This window comes from Phocoena phocoena, chromosome 4 (assembly GCF_963924675.1).
Source record: "Phocoena phocoena chromosome 4, mPhoPho1.1, whole genome shotgun sequence".
NCBI classification, from domain to species: domain Eukaryota; kingdom Metazoa; phylum Chordata; class Mammalia; order Artiodactyla; family Phocoenidae; genus Phocoena; species Phocoena phocoena.
Genome location: NC_089222.1, coordinates 135,120,591 through 135,136,642, shown reverse-complemented (window position 1 = coordinate 135,136,642; position 16,052 = coordinate 135,120,591). Strand labels below are relative to the sequence as shown.

Sequence of the window (16,052 nt, the reverse complement as noted above, 5' to 3'; positions counted from 1 at the left end):
AATACAATAATCTAAAAAGAAGGGCTTCCCTGGTGGCACAGTGGCAGAGAGTCCGCCTGCTGATGCAGGGGATGCAGGTTTGTGCCACTGTCCGGGAAGATCCCACATGCCGCGGAGTGGCTAGGCCGTGAGCCATAGCCACTGAGCCTGCGCGTCCGGAGCCTATGCTCCGCAAGAAGATAGATTTTGAAACCTTTTATTTATTTACTTACTTTTTGGCCACACTGTGGCCTGCGGGACCCTAGTTCCCCGACCAGGGATCGAATCTGCATCCCCCGCAGTGGAAGCACAGAGTTCCAACCTCTGGACAGCCAGGGAAGTCCCTAAAAACTTATTTTAAAAAGTCAACTTTCATAGGTCAGCAATTTAACTAATTTTAAGTTTGCACATATTTTAAAAGTAATTTATTCAACAAATATTTATTGGGCACCTAGATCCTAGCACATGTTATCAGGATGATGGGTAATGTAACTGCAAGTGTATATAAAATATAAAAGATAGAAAAATAGTATCCATGAAAATGAGAACTGAGAGAGAGTGGAAAAAATATCAAAAACTAGGGGTTGTTCCTCTTACACGTATAAGAGTTATAGGAGTAACAGGAGTAGAAGAGGATGGCCTTTTGTGATAACTTGGGACACAAAACCTTTTATTTTATTATACTTCAGGTAAAAGCTGTTTTAGATTTCTATTGATAATAACTGGACTTACACAATGCCTTTCCCCCAAGCAACTAAATGACATTTTATATTCCGTAGGAAATTTAGACAGACGGGGCTTGCAAAGGCTGTTGAAGTTACATTGAAAATTCAAGATGTAGCGTCTTTAAAGGATACAGTAGGAAGAGACCTGACAATAAGAAAAACAAAAATCTGGTGGATGGCCGGGAAAAGCTTCAGGACAGAATCAGAAGACTAGTTAGTTGTGTTGGTAACCTCGGGTTACAGTACTAGTTGGTAGCCTTGGACAAGTAACTTCACCTTTCTAGGCCTCCATTTCTGAGTGGCGGGGATTAGAAAAGGACATCTTTACAGACCTTCAGTTCCTGAGAACCCTCTTGGAGCACGTGCCCTACACTGGGCAGCTGGTGGTGAACGCCGCTGGGCCTACAGGCAAAGAGAGCCCCTGCCCCTGGGTCTTGGGCTCCCCCTGCACGTGATCTCACGGATGCTGCACTTGAAGTCCCTGAGCAGGAACGCAGCTGTGCTGCCATCCAGAAGACAACATGAGTGGCCAGGTATACCCGTCCGCTAATTTACAGACGCCAAACCTGGCCGGCAGCTCCCGGAGAGCCGGCAAAACCCGGGAGCCCTCGCACCGCCCCGTGGCGTCCTCGCCCCGCCCCTAGAGCCCCGCCCCGCCCCGGCCGGCCACTTGCTGCACGCGGATTGGCTGCTGCGGTGCGCACGGCGCCGCGCCCCGCCCCGCCGGCGCTCTCGGCTTTCGCCCGCGGACTGCTACCGGCTCCCGGGGGCTGAGGTGGAGCCGAGGGCCCCGGCTCTGCTGCGGCTTAGCCGCCGCCTCCTCTGCGCTCGCGCCTGGTGTCGGCTTGGACGTCGGGGAAGCCGGGTGAGTGCGGGAGGCCGGTTTGGGGCGTGCGAGGGGCTGGCGCTTGCCGCCCGCGCGTAGGAAGGCACCCCCGGCTCGTCCGGCCCGGCCTGCGATGTGCGGCGATGCCCGGCCCGGCCTCTCCGGTGAGAGGCGCCGCCGGGCGGAGCGGGTCCGCGGGGCGTCCGGGCGTTTTGCGGGGCGGGGGCGCCGCCGCCCCCTCCGCACCAGCCCGCGTCCCCTCGGGCGAGCGTGGCTGGCGCTCGGCCGGGGCGGGCCGCATCGCCACGTTGTTTCACCATCGAATTGCTTCCCTGGAAGGTCTGGAAAGGTTTCCGTCTCGAGCCTGTCAGCTTCCCGGGGCGAGGGGCGGTGGGGAGACGATGTGCGGCCCGCACGGGGCGTCAGGGGGCCACTCAGGTGCTTCGTCGCCCCTCCCGTTTGCTCTGAACCATAGCTGGGAATGTTTTCAGTGTTCGGCGCTCTTTTCCGAGTCTCTCCGTAGGAGAGTCAGGTACAGAGGTGTGAAATGGAAATGGAAGAGGGTCAACCTTCTTTCGCGTATTAATCATAAAGTGTTCGTGCCCTTTTAGATAAAGAGCAGCGGAGAGTTGCCCATGTAGCAAAGGTAGTTGTGCTGGGGAAGACCATTTTGGTTTTTAACCAATAAATTGTATTCCGAGTTAATCAATGGAAGGTGCTTAGTTTGAAAGGTAAATATATGACCTTTTGAAGCCCAAGCAGTGCTGAGATCGACTGTGCTCGCTCCCTCCCCGCTGCTGGCGCCGCGTGTGTGTGTGTGTGTGTGTGTGTGTGTGTGTTGGGATTTCTCTTCGGAGTGTCCCACCTCTTCTCTCAAACTGTTCACCTACCTGCGCTATAAATCCCTTTCCTTAACAATTACCAAGGCTCTTACTCCCAGGATTGTTACACTTCTTTTCCATCATCTTCAGACAAACATAGTTTTCAGACGTAGAACAAACGTCAGACATTTTTTTGCCGGTAATAGTGTTGCAAGCCTCTTCGTCCTTAAAATGAACATCAAAAGTTATCTTGAATATCGACCCGACAGGAAAAGCTGGGTTAATGAGAGCACGGAGAGGATGCAGTGTTCCTCTTCCGGAGACACACCTTCCCCTCCCCCATCCTCCTTGGCCCATTACTGGCTGGTCATTTCTGAATTCACTTCTGGAGTGCGAGGTAAAGAATTTATCTTATTAGTTTATCCTTATCTGCCCTTTTTAAATGATTACGGTAATATATCCAGGTTGTAAACTCTTTTTGTAATGTTACAGAATAATATCAAGTAAAAATTGAAACAGCACAGAAGTATATCAAGTGAAAAGTTAGAATTCCTTGTTTCTTTACTTTGCATCCTGAATTCCAGTCCCTAGGAGGGGTTGGTACCATGATACTATTGGGCAACTGACTTAATATAAGGACACGTCTCCATATCAATGTGCACCTACCTCGTTTTTAAAGTGCTGTACAGTACGCAGCTGTTCAGATGTACTCTAATATATTTTATTGGTCCCTTAATGATGGACGTTTGGTTGTTTCTGGGTTTTACCCATTAAAAGACTTACTGCAAGAAAATCTTTTGGGCATTGTTGGATAAGTTTCAGGTAGTGCTCTTTTTACCAGGAATCTTTTTTTGTAACTTGAAGGATTTTATAATTTAAAAGCAGTAGTTAATTTGCTTGATTTAAATGCATTTCTTAGAATCTGTATGGCTTTTTATATTTAGAGACTGGATCAAAAAAATTTTGAGGACCAGGTTAAATAATGGTTAATTTATTAACCTTGTTACCACTTAATGGTGTTGACTTTAAGGTTATATTGACTCATTTGATTAGCTTGGCAGGAATGAATAGAGAAGGCCTTAAGGAAGAGAAAATTTGAACAGAGGCCGTGTAATACTCTCCTGTGGTTATCCCCTTGAATATCCAACAGTAACAGATGTTCTTTTGTTGCAAAATGTATCTCAGGTACCAAAAAACGTGTACAGACTATATATAAATATATAGTTTAAATAATATTATTGCAATGATCAACATTGTATCTACAACCAAATTAAGAAATGAAACATTTACATCTTTCTTCCAGAGGTGGCCTCTACCCTGATTTTTTAAATTAATCCTTTTCTTGCTTTCATTTTGTTTTGTTTTTTGGCCATGCTGTGCAGCTTGTGGGACTTTAGCTCCCCGATCAGGGATCGAACCCGGGCCCTTGGTACTGAAAGCACCGAGTCCCAACCACTGGACCGCCAGGGAATTCCAGTCTTTCCCTTGCTTTTTAAAATAAGCCTTACAGGGCTTGCATGCTGGCGCAGTGGTTAAGAATCTGCCTGCCAGTGCAGGGGACATGGGTTCGAGCCCTGGTCCAGGAAGATCCCATATGTCGCGGAGCAGCTAAGCCCGTGCACCACAATTACTGAGCCTGCTCTCTAGAGCCCGCAAGCCACAACTACTGAGCCTGTACTCTAGAGCCTGCGAGCCACGACTACTGAGCCCACGTGCCACAACTACTGAAGCCCATGCGCCTAAAGCCTGTGCTCCGCAACAAGAGAAGCCACCGCAGTGAGAAGCCCACGTACCACAACGAAGAGTAGCCCCCCGCTCGCTGCAACTAGAGAAAGCCCGAGAGCAACAATAAAGACCCAACGCGGCGAAAAAGAAAATAAATAAATTTTAAATAAGCTTTACACATAAATAAATAAATATACACATGTACATATATGCACACATATATAAATATTTACAATAAACAGTATATTTAGTTTTGAGTGAAGTGTTAAAAACAAAACAAAATTCTCATACACATAGCATGTTTCAAAGTTTTATTTTATAGTTATTGAGAGTGCCACAAAGAACTGTTTTTTGTTTTTTTTTTTGGCTGCACTGGATCTTCATTGCAGTGCACAGGGCTCTTTGTTTAGGGTTTCTCACTAGTTGCCTGCAGGCTTAGTTGCCCTGCGGCATGTGGGATCTTAGTTCCCCAGTCAGGATCGAACCTGAGTCCCCTGCATTGGAAGGTGGGTTCTTAATCACTAGACCACCAGGGAAGTCCCACAAAGAACTGGTTTTAAGAGGATTTAAGAAATAGATACCTGTGTAGTCCACAGGGAAAGGAATGTCTCAATAAAATTGCTGAGTTAGATATAATTGGTTAATGTTCCAGAGGGCAACAAAATCATAATACCTTGTGATTAATCATTTCTACCAGACTATAAAATCATAACACCTTATTAGTTTCTGCAGTTAAACTGAAACCTTACAGGACTATAAACTGTGTCTTTATTAACAGTGGATTGTTCATTAAATAAACTGTGATAACAAAGTTATTTTCCTCAGAGCACAGATGAGGTCCAAACAGGCTTATTAGAAAATGCTAGTGCTTTCCCAATTTGAGATTAAAAATTTGTTCCATAATTGTAAGCACAAACCTGACTGTGTAAGGAAAGGACAATATTGTCACTTATAGATGAAAGCTTCCAGGAAAGATGAGCAGGACGGAATGGTTTCAGCTTCCCTGTTTCCCTGACAGGGGCCCTTTCTCAGGAGGTCAGTGGGCAGTGTTACGAGGGAGTCTTGGATACGGTGTTCACTCCAGTCAGGGCATCAGAGGGCTCTAGTGTGCACCAAATACTGGAAAGATGGCAGAAATACAGTCTGAGGGAGTGGGCTGCTCACCGTGGCCTGCATGCAGTGATCAGTGTAGGTCAAAGTAGAACCTTCTGTGAGGGAAGTGAATATCCTTTGCTGATGCAGCCTGCAGGGTTCAGAAGGAAAGCAGGAACTGCACCAGCATATGATCAGGATCAAGCCAAGCACAGCTGAGTACAGATAGGAATCTGGGTCAGGTTCATTCAGTCCTCAGGTTAAAAACCTGGATAGGGACTTCCCTGGTGGTCCAGTGGTTAAGACTCTGCACTTACCAGCCTACATGTCCATCGACAGATGAATAGATAAAGAAGATGTGGCACATATATACAATGGAATACTATTCAACCATAAAAAGAAACGAAATTGAGTTATTTGTAGTGAGGTGGATGGACCTAGAGTCTGTTATACAGAGCGAAGTAAGTCAGAAAGAGAAAAACAAATATCGTATGCTCACACATATATATGGAATCTAAAAAAAAAAAAAAAAACGGTACTGATGAACCTAGTGGCAGGGCAGGTATAAAGACTTAGACATAGAGAATGGACTTGAGGACATGGAAGTGGGGTGGCGGGAGAGTAGCATGGACATATATACACTACCAAATGTAAAATAGCTAGTGGGAAGCAGCCGCATAGCACAGGGAGATCAGCTCAGTGCTTTGCGACGACCTAGAGGGGTGAGATGGGAGGGTGGGAGGGAGGCTCAAGAGGGAGGGGATATGGGGATATATGTATGCATATGGCTGATTCACTTTGCTGTACAACAGAAACTAACACGGTATTGTGAGGCAATTATACTCCAATAAAGATGTATTTAAAAAAAAAAAAGACTGCACTTCCACTGCAGGGGCCACGGGTTTGATCCCTGGTTGGGGAACTAAGATCCTGCATGCCATAAATAAATAAAAACTTAAAAAAAAAAAAAAAAAGCTGGCATAGTACCTGGTTACACTGCTTCAGTCTGGCCTGGTTGTCCTTCTCGTCTGGGGCATAGCTGGATCTTCTTTAGCTCTCCTGTGTGGGGCTCTTTCATGTATTCTCTTTCGTTGATTTACTCTCTCCAGTGGCACTCAGACTCCAGTAGCTTCTTGACAAGAAGAGTTACGTTTTCTTGGAGACGTTGCTTGTCTGAATATGTTTTGATTCTATCCTCATACTTGACTGATATTTTGGCTGGTAATAGAATTTTAGTTGGAAGTAATTTTCTTTCAGAATTTTGAAGTAATTGGTCCATTGTCATCTTGCTTCTCGTGTTGCTGAGAATTCCAAAGTATTATGATTCCTGATCCTTTGTATTTGACCTGTTTTTTTTAAATTAATTTTTTTTGGCGTATGATTGCTTTACAATGTTGTGTTAGTTTCTGCTATTTGTTTTTGTTTTGTTTTGTTTTTAATTTCTGCAGACTAATTTATGCTTTGACTCCAGTGGTTTGAAATTTAAAATGGCCTGTCTTAGCGTGGGTCTATTTTCATCCATTAGGTTGAGTATCTGATGGGCCCTTTAAATCTGGAAATACAGTACTTTCTATACTGGAGAGATTTTCCTGAATATTTTGTTATTTTTCTCCCTTGTATTCTCTATAGTGTCTCCTGAAACACCTCTTATTTAGATGTGAACCTTTTAAAGGTCTTCTAGTTTTCTTACCTGTTTTCTTCTGTTTTCCACCTACTTACTGCTAGATTTTGGGGGACTGGGGGTTGGGGGCACCACGTGGCTTGTGAGGTCTTAGTTCCCCGACCAGGGATCAAACCCACGCCCTCGGCAATAAAGGAGTGGAGTCTTAACCACTGGACCACCGGGGAATTCTCACTGCTAGATTTTCTTAACTTTTATTTCTCAACCTTTGTATTTGGATTAAAAAAAATTCCACAGTTATGTTTTTATTTTTCAAAGCTATTTTTTAGTCTCTGAATGTTTCTTATGATAGCATCCTATTCTTGCTTTAAAATGCAATATGTTCTCTTATCTCTGAGGTTATAGTGATTTTGTTTTCTTTCTCTGCATAGCTTTCCAGATTCTTATCTGGAAGGGAAGGATCTGGCTGCTGGTCTTCTGCACCAGAACAGGGGAACAGAGGTCCCTTCTGCCCAGTTTTCAGTATGATACCTGCATCTTCTGTTGTGCCTGGTATCCCCCAGTCCAGAACACAAGACATAGGGGGGAGAAAGCCTCAGATTTCTGCCAGGATATGGAAGAAGCAGTTGCCAGTACCATGACGAGAAAAGGGACAGGTTCTGGGATCTCACTTTTCTTCCTGCTTCCTCCCAAGTTGTCACTGTGTTGGCTCTCAGCTTTCCCCACCACTGGCTTGGGAATTCGGCTTTCTTGGGTGTGCTAAGTCAGTTACCATGTCCATCTGCTTTCCAGCTTTCAAAATTTTATTGCTATTGTGTCATCTTCTGTTCTCCCTATCGTTAGGAGTTTATGACTTTTTAAAAACTCCTTTTATTGATTGCAGTTTTCGTGAAGTTTCAAGAGGGAGCAGAATGAGGTGCTATGTATATCTGCCATCATCACCCAGAGATAGTAATCGTTTTTCTCTTGCAGATAGTAATGGCAGTACTGCCAGGAGCAGAGTGCCCTCTACAAAAGCAGTCGTATGTATGTGAACCATCTTCTTGGTAGGTAGTGGTTGATAGCATTGAGTGATCACATGTGCTGGACACTGCTTTTCTTATTAATTCTCACTTACTGAGGGATGTGCTGTCATATCCCCAGTTTACACCTCAGAGGACCATAGCCCAAGGACACTTAAAGATTGAACAGTGCCTGTCACACAGCGACTATTCCATTAAAAGTGGAATGGATAAATGAACATGGCCAAGTAGGCACAGCTGGGAAGAGGCTGAAGGTAGGAGAGGGCCCAGGCCAGTGCTAACTCCAAAGCCTGTACTGTTAGCTGCCTGCATGGTGGCTAATGCTGGAGGAGGATAATTGGTACTTCAAGGCATCCACTTCCTTTGAGCCCCTTAGAAATGTTCTTACTCTAGGCCTTTGGCATTGCAATACTGCTTGCCAGGTGGGTTCCCTTTCACCTGTGTGGTGTCTCTGAACTGGGGAGTAGGGCATTTTCTGAGCAATCCCGGAGGATGCAAAGATGCCTAAGCATGGCTTCTGCTGGGAAACCTAGGTAAAGATGGCCTCAGAGAGTGAGTGAAGTTTTGCCATGGGTGGATCAGCCCTGGGATTGTGTAGCAGTCATCTTTTTTAGGTGGCAATTCATGATAGTATGGCTTTCTATTTTTTCAACTTTTTATTATAAAAAAATTTTAAACATACAGAAAAATTGAACAGTACATTCAACATTTTGCCATATTTGCTTTACCTTTTTTTTTTCCTTAACCATTTGATCATATGTTGCTGACATCGACACCTCACCCCTAAATATGTAAGAATGCATCTCCTAACAAGGTCATTCTCTTTACGTAACCACAATACTATCATTATCACATCTGGGAAAATAATTCTGTAATATTCTCTGTCCTGTATTCAGATTTACCCAGTTGGCCCAGACTGCCTTAAAAACATTTTTTTTTGGAAACCAGGATCAATAAAGGTTTACACATTTCACTTGGTTTGTTAATTGTATGTTTTGACGTAGATGAAAGTAATGATGAAATCTTTTGAACTTTCTAGTTCATATCACTCTTGGAGACTGCTTCATTACTAGAAGGGTCATGGTTCTCAGAATCTTAGCAACGGAAGGGATCCTTGATGTAATCTGGTTCAGTTATTTCCAAACTTGGCTGATGTGTGTCCTGAAGGTTGAATTGGGAGTTTGTCTGTAGACAAAGAGATGAAAGGGGTATTCCAAGGACATAGATAGACATATAGAAATAGATGTAGAAATATGTAAATAAATATATTAAAAATATTCAGCAGTTTTCCTAACAGTAGGTATTCAATAAGTACTGGCTAACTTCTCCCTTTTATTTCTTTGTGGCTGGAGTAAAGAGTACATCAAGATAGTAGGAGATAAGAAAGCTACAATAGGGGAGACTGTAAGTACCCTGTATCTTTTGGACTTTATCTTAGGCTGTTGGAAGTTTTTGATGAAAGGCACGATCCGGTCTGAGTTTTAGAAAATTCTGGCAGGATCTGGGCTTGAGGAAGCAGGGAGAATGGTTTTAAGAAATAATATGTTTTAGGGACTTCCCTGATAGTCCAGTGGTTAAGACTCTGTGCTTCCACTGCAGGGGGCATGGGTTCGATACCTGGTCGGGGAAGTTCTGCATGCCATGTGGTGTGGCCAAAAAAAAGAAATAATATGTTTTAATATATTGTCCTGGCAAGATTTATTTCCCTCATTGAAATGATCCTTCTTTTTACCAGCGTCTACAGATTATCAGTTTAAATAAACCTAGGTATAAAGAAGTAGACTTTTTTTGTGTGTGTGTGACAGGATAATGAGACAGGTATTGCATTTCAAAATTTGAAAGACAAAATAGTTAGAGTCAGTCATTCAACAAGTATTTGAGTGCCTATTGTATGCCAGGCCACTGTGCTAGGCTCTGGGAGAACTACATTGAGCAAAAATGGGCATGGAATGTCCTTCGTGGATTTTGCTCTCTTCAGGGGAAGGTATGTATTAATCAAATAACAAGATTAATAATGAAGTACTAAGGGGATTAGATCTGGCCATGGAGTCAGGAGGTCATGGAAGTCATATCTTTTTATTATTATTTTTTTTTTTTTTGCGGTACGCGGGCCTCTCACTGTTGTGGCCTCTCCCGTTGCGGAGCACAGGCTCCGGACGTGCAGGCTCAGCGGCCATGGCTCACGGGCCCAACTGCTCCGCGGCATGTGGGATCCTCCCGGACCGGGGCACGAACCCGCGTCCCCTGCATCGGCAGGCGGCCTCTCAACCACTGCGCCACCAGGGAAGCCCACGTCATATCTTTTTAAATTTTATTTTATTTATTTATATTTTTGGTGGCCGTGCCATGAGGCATGAGGGATGTGGGATCTTAGTTCCCCTTCCAGGGGTCGAACCTGTGCCCCCTAAAGTGGAAGCGCAGAGTCTTAACCACTAGACAGCCAGGGAGGTCCCCATATCATCCTTCACTTGGATTATTTCAACAACCTGCACCACAACTACTGAGCCTGTGCTCTAGAGCCTGTGAGCCGCAACTACTGAGCCCTTGTGCCACAACTACTGAAGCCCACACGCCTAGAGCCCACGCTCGCAACAAGAGAAGCCACCGCAATGAGAAACCCGCGCACCGCAAGGAAGAGTAGCCCCCGCTCACCGTAACTAGAGAAAGCCCGCGCGCAGCAACGAAGACCCAATGCAGCCAAAATAAATAAATAAATATTAAAGAAAAAAAAAACCCCTGTGCTCCCTGTCTTTTACTTTGGTTTTTAGATTTAAATCTTTTATGAAAATTGGTGGTACCTACTAAATGTTATTCTTGTTATAGATGATTTACAAGTCAGAAGGCAAATAAGCATCCTGAGATTATGTAAAGTGTCTTTCCAAAAATGCTTAGCTCTCTGAATAATCATACTGTTGGATTTTAAGGCCTATAAAATATTCACACTGTGACTACCTAGACACCAGGCTTATAGCAACCTAAGAAGAAAAACTGTATTCTCCAGACTGCTTTGTCAAGTTGTGAATCAACAGTAATCACCACTGTCATTGTAGACCTCACTGGACTGCTTTCTTCTGTTTCCAGGTGATCGCAGTATTCATCTAAATTGGGGCTCTTTCTCTTCCATCTCGTTCTTCTTGCTTTCTTCACCACAGGCAGTAGAATAGTAACTTTCTCCTCACGAAATGGAAATGAGAGAAATGCTGTGAAACTGTCTGGCAGCAGTACAGTGTATTGGTCATGAGCACAGGTTTGGAATCAGATGTGAACTTCAGTGGAATCCTGGCTTTCCTTCTTGCTACCTGTGTGACCTTGGGCTAGTTACTCTGTAAACCTTTTTAGTAATACGAGATAATAGTAGTAACTGCATTAGAGTATTTGTGAGTCTTCAATGGACTAGTCTATGAAAAGAGTTTTTCTGAGGGTGGAGTAGAGTTGCCTGTAACCTGTAAGCACCCTATAACTAAGAGCCACTAGTAATAGTAATAGTAGTAGTAGTAGTAGGGAAGATGTAGATTTTATTTTTGTTTAATTTGAGTCAGCTGTTTTGCTCTGGCTCTGTAGACCTAATACCTTGCACGATATTTAAATTTAATTTCTGGATTTTTTGGGTAACTTATTTATTTATTCATTGGCTGCAGCATGTGGCATGCAGGATCTTAGTTCCCCGATCAGGGATCAAACCCATGCCCCCTGCAGTGGAAGCCTGGGAGTCCTAACCACTGACCCGCCAGGGAATTCCCCCAGATTTTTTAATGATACAAATTGTAATTTAATTTTAAAAGGTGTTAATTGATTTCTTTGCCAGATTGTAAATCTCCTGATGATGAGGCCCAAGTTTTATTCATCTTTATTTTCCCCACAGTGCCTTGCTTGTAGGACATGTTCTGTAAATATTTCATTCATGATCTAGAAGAGTTTTGTGCTGATTAAATACTATTGTATATGTAAGTCTGCTGTAATGCCTGGCAGACAGTAATGCAAGGAAGGAAGAGAGTGAGTCAGAGATGAACACTGAATCAGTCCTCAGCCCTCTTCCATATTTTCTCCTTGAGATACCCTAGCTGCCCCTGTGACTTCGGTTACCACTTAATTACTATCAGCCTGTAATCTGTATTTCTGCTTTAAACCACTCTTTCAGTGGTTTCTGTACATCTGTCTTACATACATTTCCACCTGGATGTCCTTCAGTCATATCAAACACATTATGCTCAAACTCTCCCTTGCTCCCCTCCCTGTTTTGGTTAATGGTGTCTTTCCAGCCGTTGGGTACCCAAACAGTCATTCTTAGCTCTTCCTTGCTTGTTGATAATACCACATCAATATTTCTCAAATAAAAACCTTTTCTTTAGCCTGTATGAGTATGGCCTCAGTTTACATCCTTATTCTCTTCCTCTCTAGAGGGTGTCTTTAACATTTTCCTTCAGTCCTCCTCCATACTGCTGCCACCAGAATTGTCTTTCTAAATCGCAGAGCTGATTTTGTCACTTCTCTGCTTACAAGCCTCTGGTAGTTTCCTAGTGCTTAGAGCAGGGGCCTGCAGACTATGAGCTGTCGGCCAAGTCTGGTGGTCTGCTGCTGTTTTGTAAATTTAAGTTTTACTGGAATACAGCCATGCTCATTTGGTCACATATTGTTATGGCTGCTTTTATGCTATAACAGCAGAGTTGAGTAGTCGTGACAGAGATTGTTTGGCCTGCAAAACTAAAAATGTACACTATCTGGTTCTTTCCAGAAGTTTGCAAATCCCTTGGCTTAGAGATTAGAGGTCAGATTTGTGTAGGCTGAAAAATCCTTGATGATCTTGTCCCAAACATGTTAATCACATCACTCTTTGAAATACCTTAAACTCTACCCTGTTCTCTTGTGGCCCTACATAATTTCGCATATTTTATTCCTTCTTTTTCATCTGTCAAACTCCTCTTCTTGCTTTAAAACCCAGCCAAGTTTATTCTTCCTTTATCAAACTTTCCTCAACTCTTCCCGGAAAGTAGTGTCCTATAACACTCTTTTCATATTTCTATTATAGCCCTTTTGTGTATGTATAGTATAGCACATTTTATAATGCAGTTATTTATTCTTCTGACAATGTCCCTAACTAGACTGTTTTCTACATTGATTGTCTTAATCATTTTTGTATACACAGCGCCTAACATTTGTAGCATTTAACAACTAGTGAAGAGCTGGATGAACAAACAGATGGTAACATGAAAGTTTGGTCAAAAGAAAAAATTTTGAATTAGGTATGTTATTTGGACTTTGATGCATATGGAAATCACTCAGACCATGTTTATATGTTAAAGTGTGTAGTTGTTTTCTCCTCTTGCTTTTTGCAGCTATCCTGTGGTTTCCTAAACTGAGTGTGTGAAATTTTCACAGTTGAATCACTTAAAATGCTCTCTAAAAAGGACTCATTTCCTTTTATAAAGAGTTGCCTCTCTAATAATAGGAATAATTGCTATCTAATGTATTATAAGACTTGTGGGTCCATTATTTCAGTTCAATAATCTTGTTTTTTTAAAAATTGGTACCTGGGTCAGTTTTGCGGGAGAACATACCAGTAATTTCCTTGATCTCAAAAAAGTTTAAGTTTATTTAAAATAGTTACAGACATAGTACATTATATAAGAGGTTTCTCAACAGGCACGAATCAACAATTCATTGTGTTAATTACAATAACTTTTAAAATCACTTTGCATTAAAAAAAATGTAATTCATGCTCAGTGCAGCAAACTTTGAAAATAGAAAGCAAAACAAACACACCATCCTGTGACCCATATATAAAATAATATTATGAAAGTACTGGTGTTCGTCCTTCCAGTATTTTTATGCATGTATGTGTTTATATATATATATATATATATATATATATATATATACTATTAATTCTTTTTTCTAAAAAGGAAATAATGCTATAGATACATTTAAAAAATTTTTAAATTTTATTTATTTATTTTTTTGTCTGTGTTGGGTCTTCGTTGCTGCGTGCGGGCTTTCTCTGGTTGTGGAGATCAGGGGCTACTCTTTGTTGTGGTGCACAGGCTTCTCATCGCGGTGGCTTCTCTTGTTGCAGAGCACGGGCTCTAGGCGCGCGGGCTTCAGTAGTTGTGGCACACAGGCTCAGCAGTTGGGGCTCGCGGGCTCTAGAGCACAGGCTCAGTAGTTGTGGCGCATGGGCTTAGTTGTTCTGCAGCATGTGGGATCTTCCCGGACCAGGGTCGAACCCGTGTCCCCTGCATTGGCAGGCAGATTCTTAACCACTACGCCACCAGGGAAGCCCTAGATACAGTTTTAATAACCTGTTTTTTTCACTTGGTATTAGTCATTACCATTTACTCATGCCATTAAATGTTTTTCAAAAATAGATTTAAAAAAAAATTTTTTTTGTGGCCACGCCCTGTGGCATGTGGAATCTCAGTTTCTCGACCAGGGGTTGAACCTGCACCCCCTGCATTGGAAGCATGGAGTCTTAACCACTGGATCACCAGGGAAGTCCCTCAAAAATAGATTTTTTAATGTCTGCATTAAGTAAACTATTTTACTTAAACATTTATTCTATTATTGAACATTTAGATTTCCTCTAAGTAGTCTTTGCCTTCATTAAGTCTCCAAAGGCCTATTATCTTAAGTTAAATATTGTATACTTATCTCCACTTTAAGCCAGGGGATCAGTGTTAGTATTGTCGATTGCTGTTATTAAATCAAGACTGTCATGATAAAATGTGCTTATTTTTTGGTAAATATCAATAAGAAAACCCATATGAAAGTCAGTCTTCTCAGTTCAGAGTGTTAGTTCTTAATATACTAGCCCTCTCCTGAATGTTTACCATAGTGACCATCTTGGTGCCTTTGCTCCTTTTATCCTAACGTTCTTCACTTGGTTTCCCCTTGCACTTGGTGAAACCCCAAATCCATCATGAAGTCCCCATTAATCTGCAAGGTGATCTGGTACTTACCTGTCTCTCTCCATATTTATTCCAAGCCACTTCCTCCCCTAACTTACTATATTCTTATTCTCTTTGGTACCAGCTAATTCTTCCTTGCTAGTATCAAAGGGACTTAGTGGCTTTTGTATGTAATCTTCCCTCTCTCTGCTCTGCCTCTTTTGCTTTTCCTTAATCTAATTAACTTTACTCAGCTTTTAAATTTCAGTGTGTTTTAAAATTTTAGCACGTGTTGCCTCTTTAGAGAGGCATTCCCTGACCATTCTCAAATAGGTCTCCCTTATTTTGTATCAGGATCATGTGTATTTCCTTCATAGTAACTGTTTGTATTATTTTGATGTTTCTCTGCCCCACCCAAACCCCTGACCCTCCAATTTAAGCTCCAGGAGGGAGAAGACCATGACATTTCAGAAATTAGTGTGTGGAAATAGCCCTCTGTATCCTTGGGTTACACATCCACGGATTCAACCAACCAGGGATCAAAAATACTCAGGAAAAAAAAAATTCCAGAATGTTCCAAAAAGCAAAACTTGAATTTGCTGAGTACTGGCAGCTATTTACAGGACATTTACATTGTATTTATAACTATTTACATAGTATTTACATTGTATTAAGTATTATAAGTAATCTGGAGATGATATTAAAGTATATAAAGGAGGTTATATGCAAATAGTATGCTATTTTATATAATGGACTTAAGCATCCACAGATTTTGATATCCGAGGGGGGTCCTGGAACCAATCCCCTGTACATACTGAGGGACAACTGTATGTTTTCTGCTTATAGAACTATTTATAAATAGGTTAATATATGCAAAATGACTTTTATAATAGGAAACATGACTTTTATAACTTTAAAAAAATAAATTTATTTATTTATCTTTGGCTGTGTTGGGTCTTCGTTGCTGTTCACGGGCTTTCTCTAGTTGTGGCAAGCCGGGGGCTACTCTTCGTTGCAGTACGTGGGCTTCTCACTGCGGTGGCTTCTCTTTGTTTCAGTGCACGGGCTCTAGGTGCGCAAGCTTCAGTAGTTGTGGCTCGTGGGCTCTAGAACGTAGGCTTAGTGGTTGTAGTGTGCGGGCTTAGTTGTTCAGCGGCATGTGGGATCTTCCCAGACCAGGGTTCAAACTCGTGTCCCCTGCATTGGCAGGTGGATTCTTAAGCACTGTGCCACCAGGGAAGTCCCATGACTTTTGTTTTAACCTTCAGACTTTGTCTTAAATTCATGGCGACCTTCCCTAAACTTGTTTTTAACCAGTTAATATTTAATCTTTGATAACAGTTCATCTCTGTGTCTGCAG

At 42.4% G+C, this 16,052-nt stretch overlaps 1 protein-coding gene across 1 annotated transcript in view; it reads left to right on the top strand.

Moving 5' to 3' along the window:
* Positions 1-1,469: 1,469 nt before the first annotated feature.
* Positions 1,470-16,052, top strand: part of TMEM50B (transmembrane protein 50B) — a 34,980-nt gene continuing 20,397 nt past the window's right edge. The window contains exon 1 of the mRNA XM_065876523.1: positions 1,470-1,569. The gene's annotated coding sequence lies outside the window, so the exon portion shown is untranslated. The remainder of the gene's footprint in view (positions 1,570-16,052) is intronic.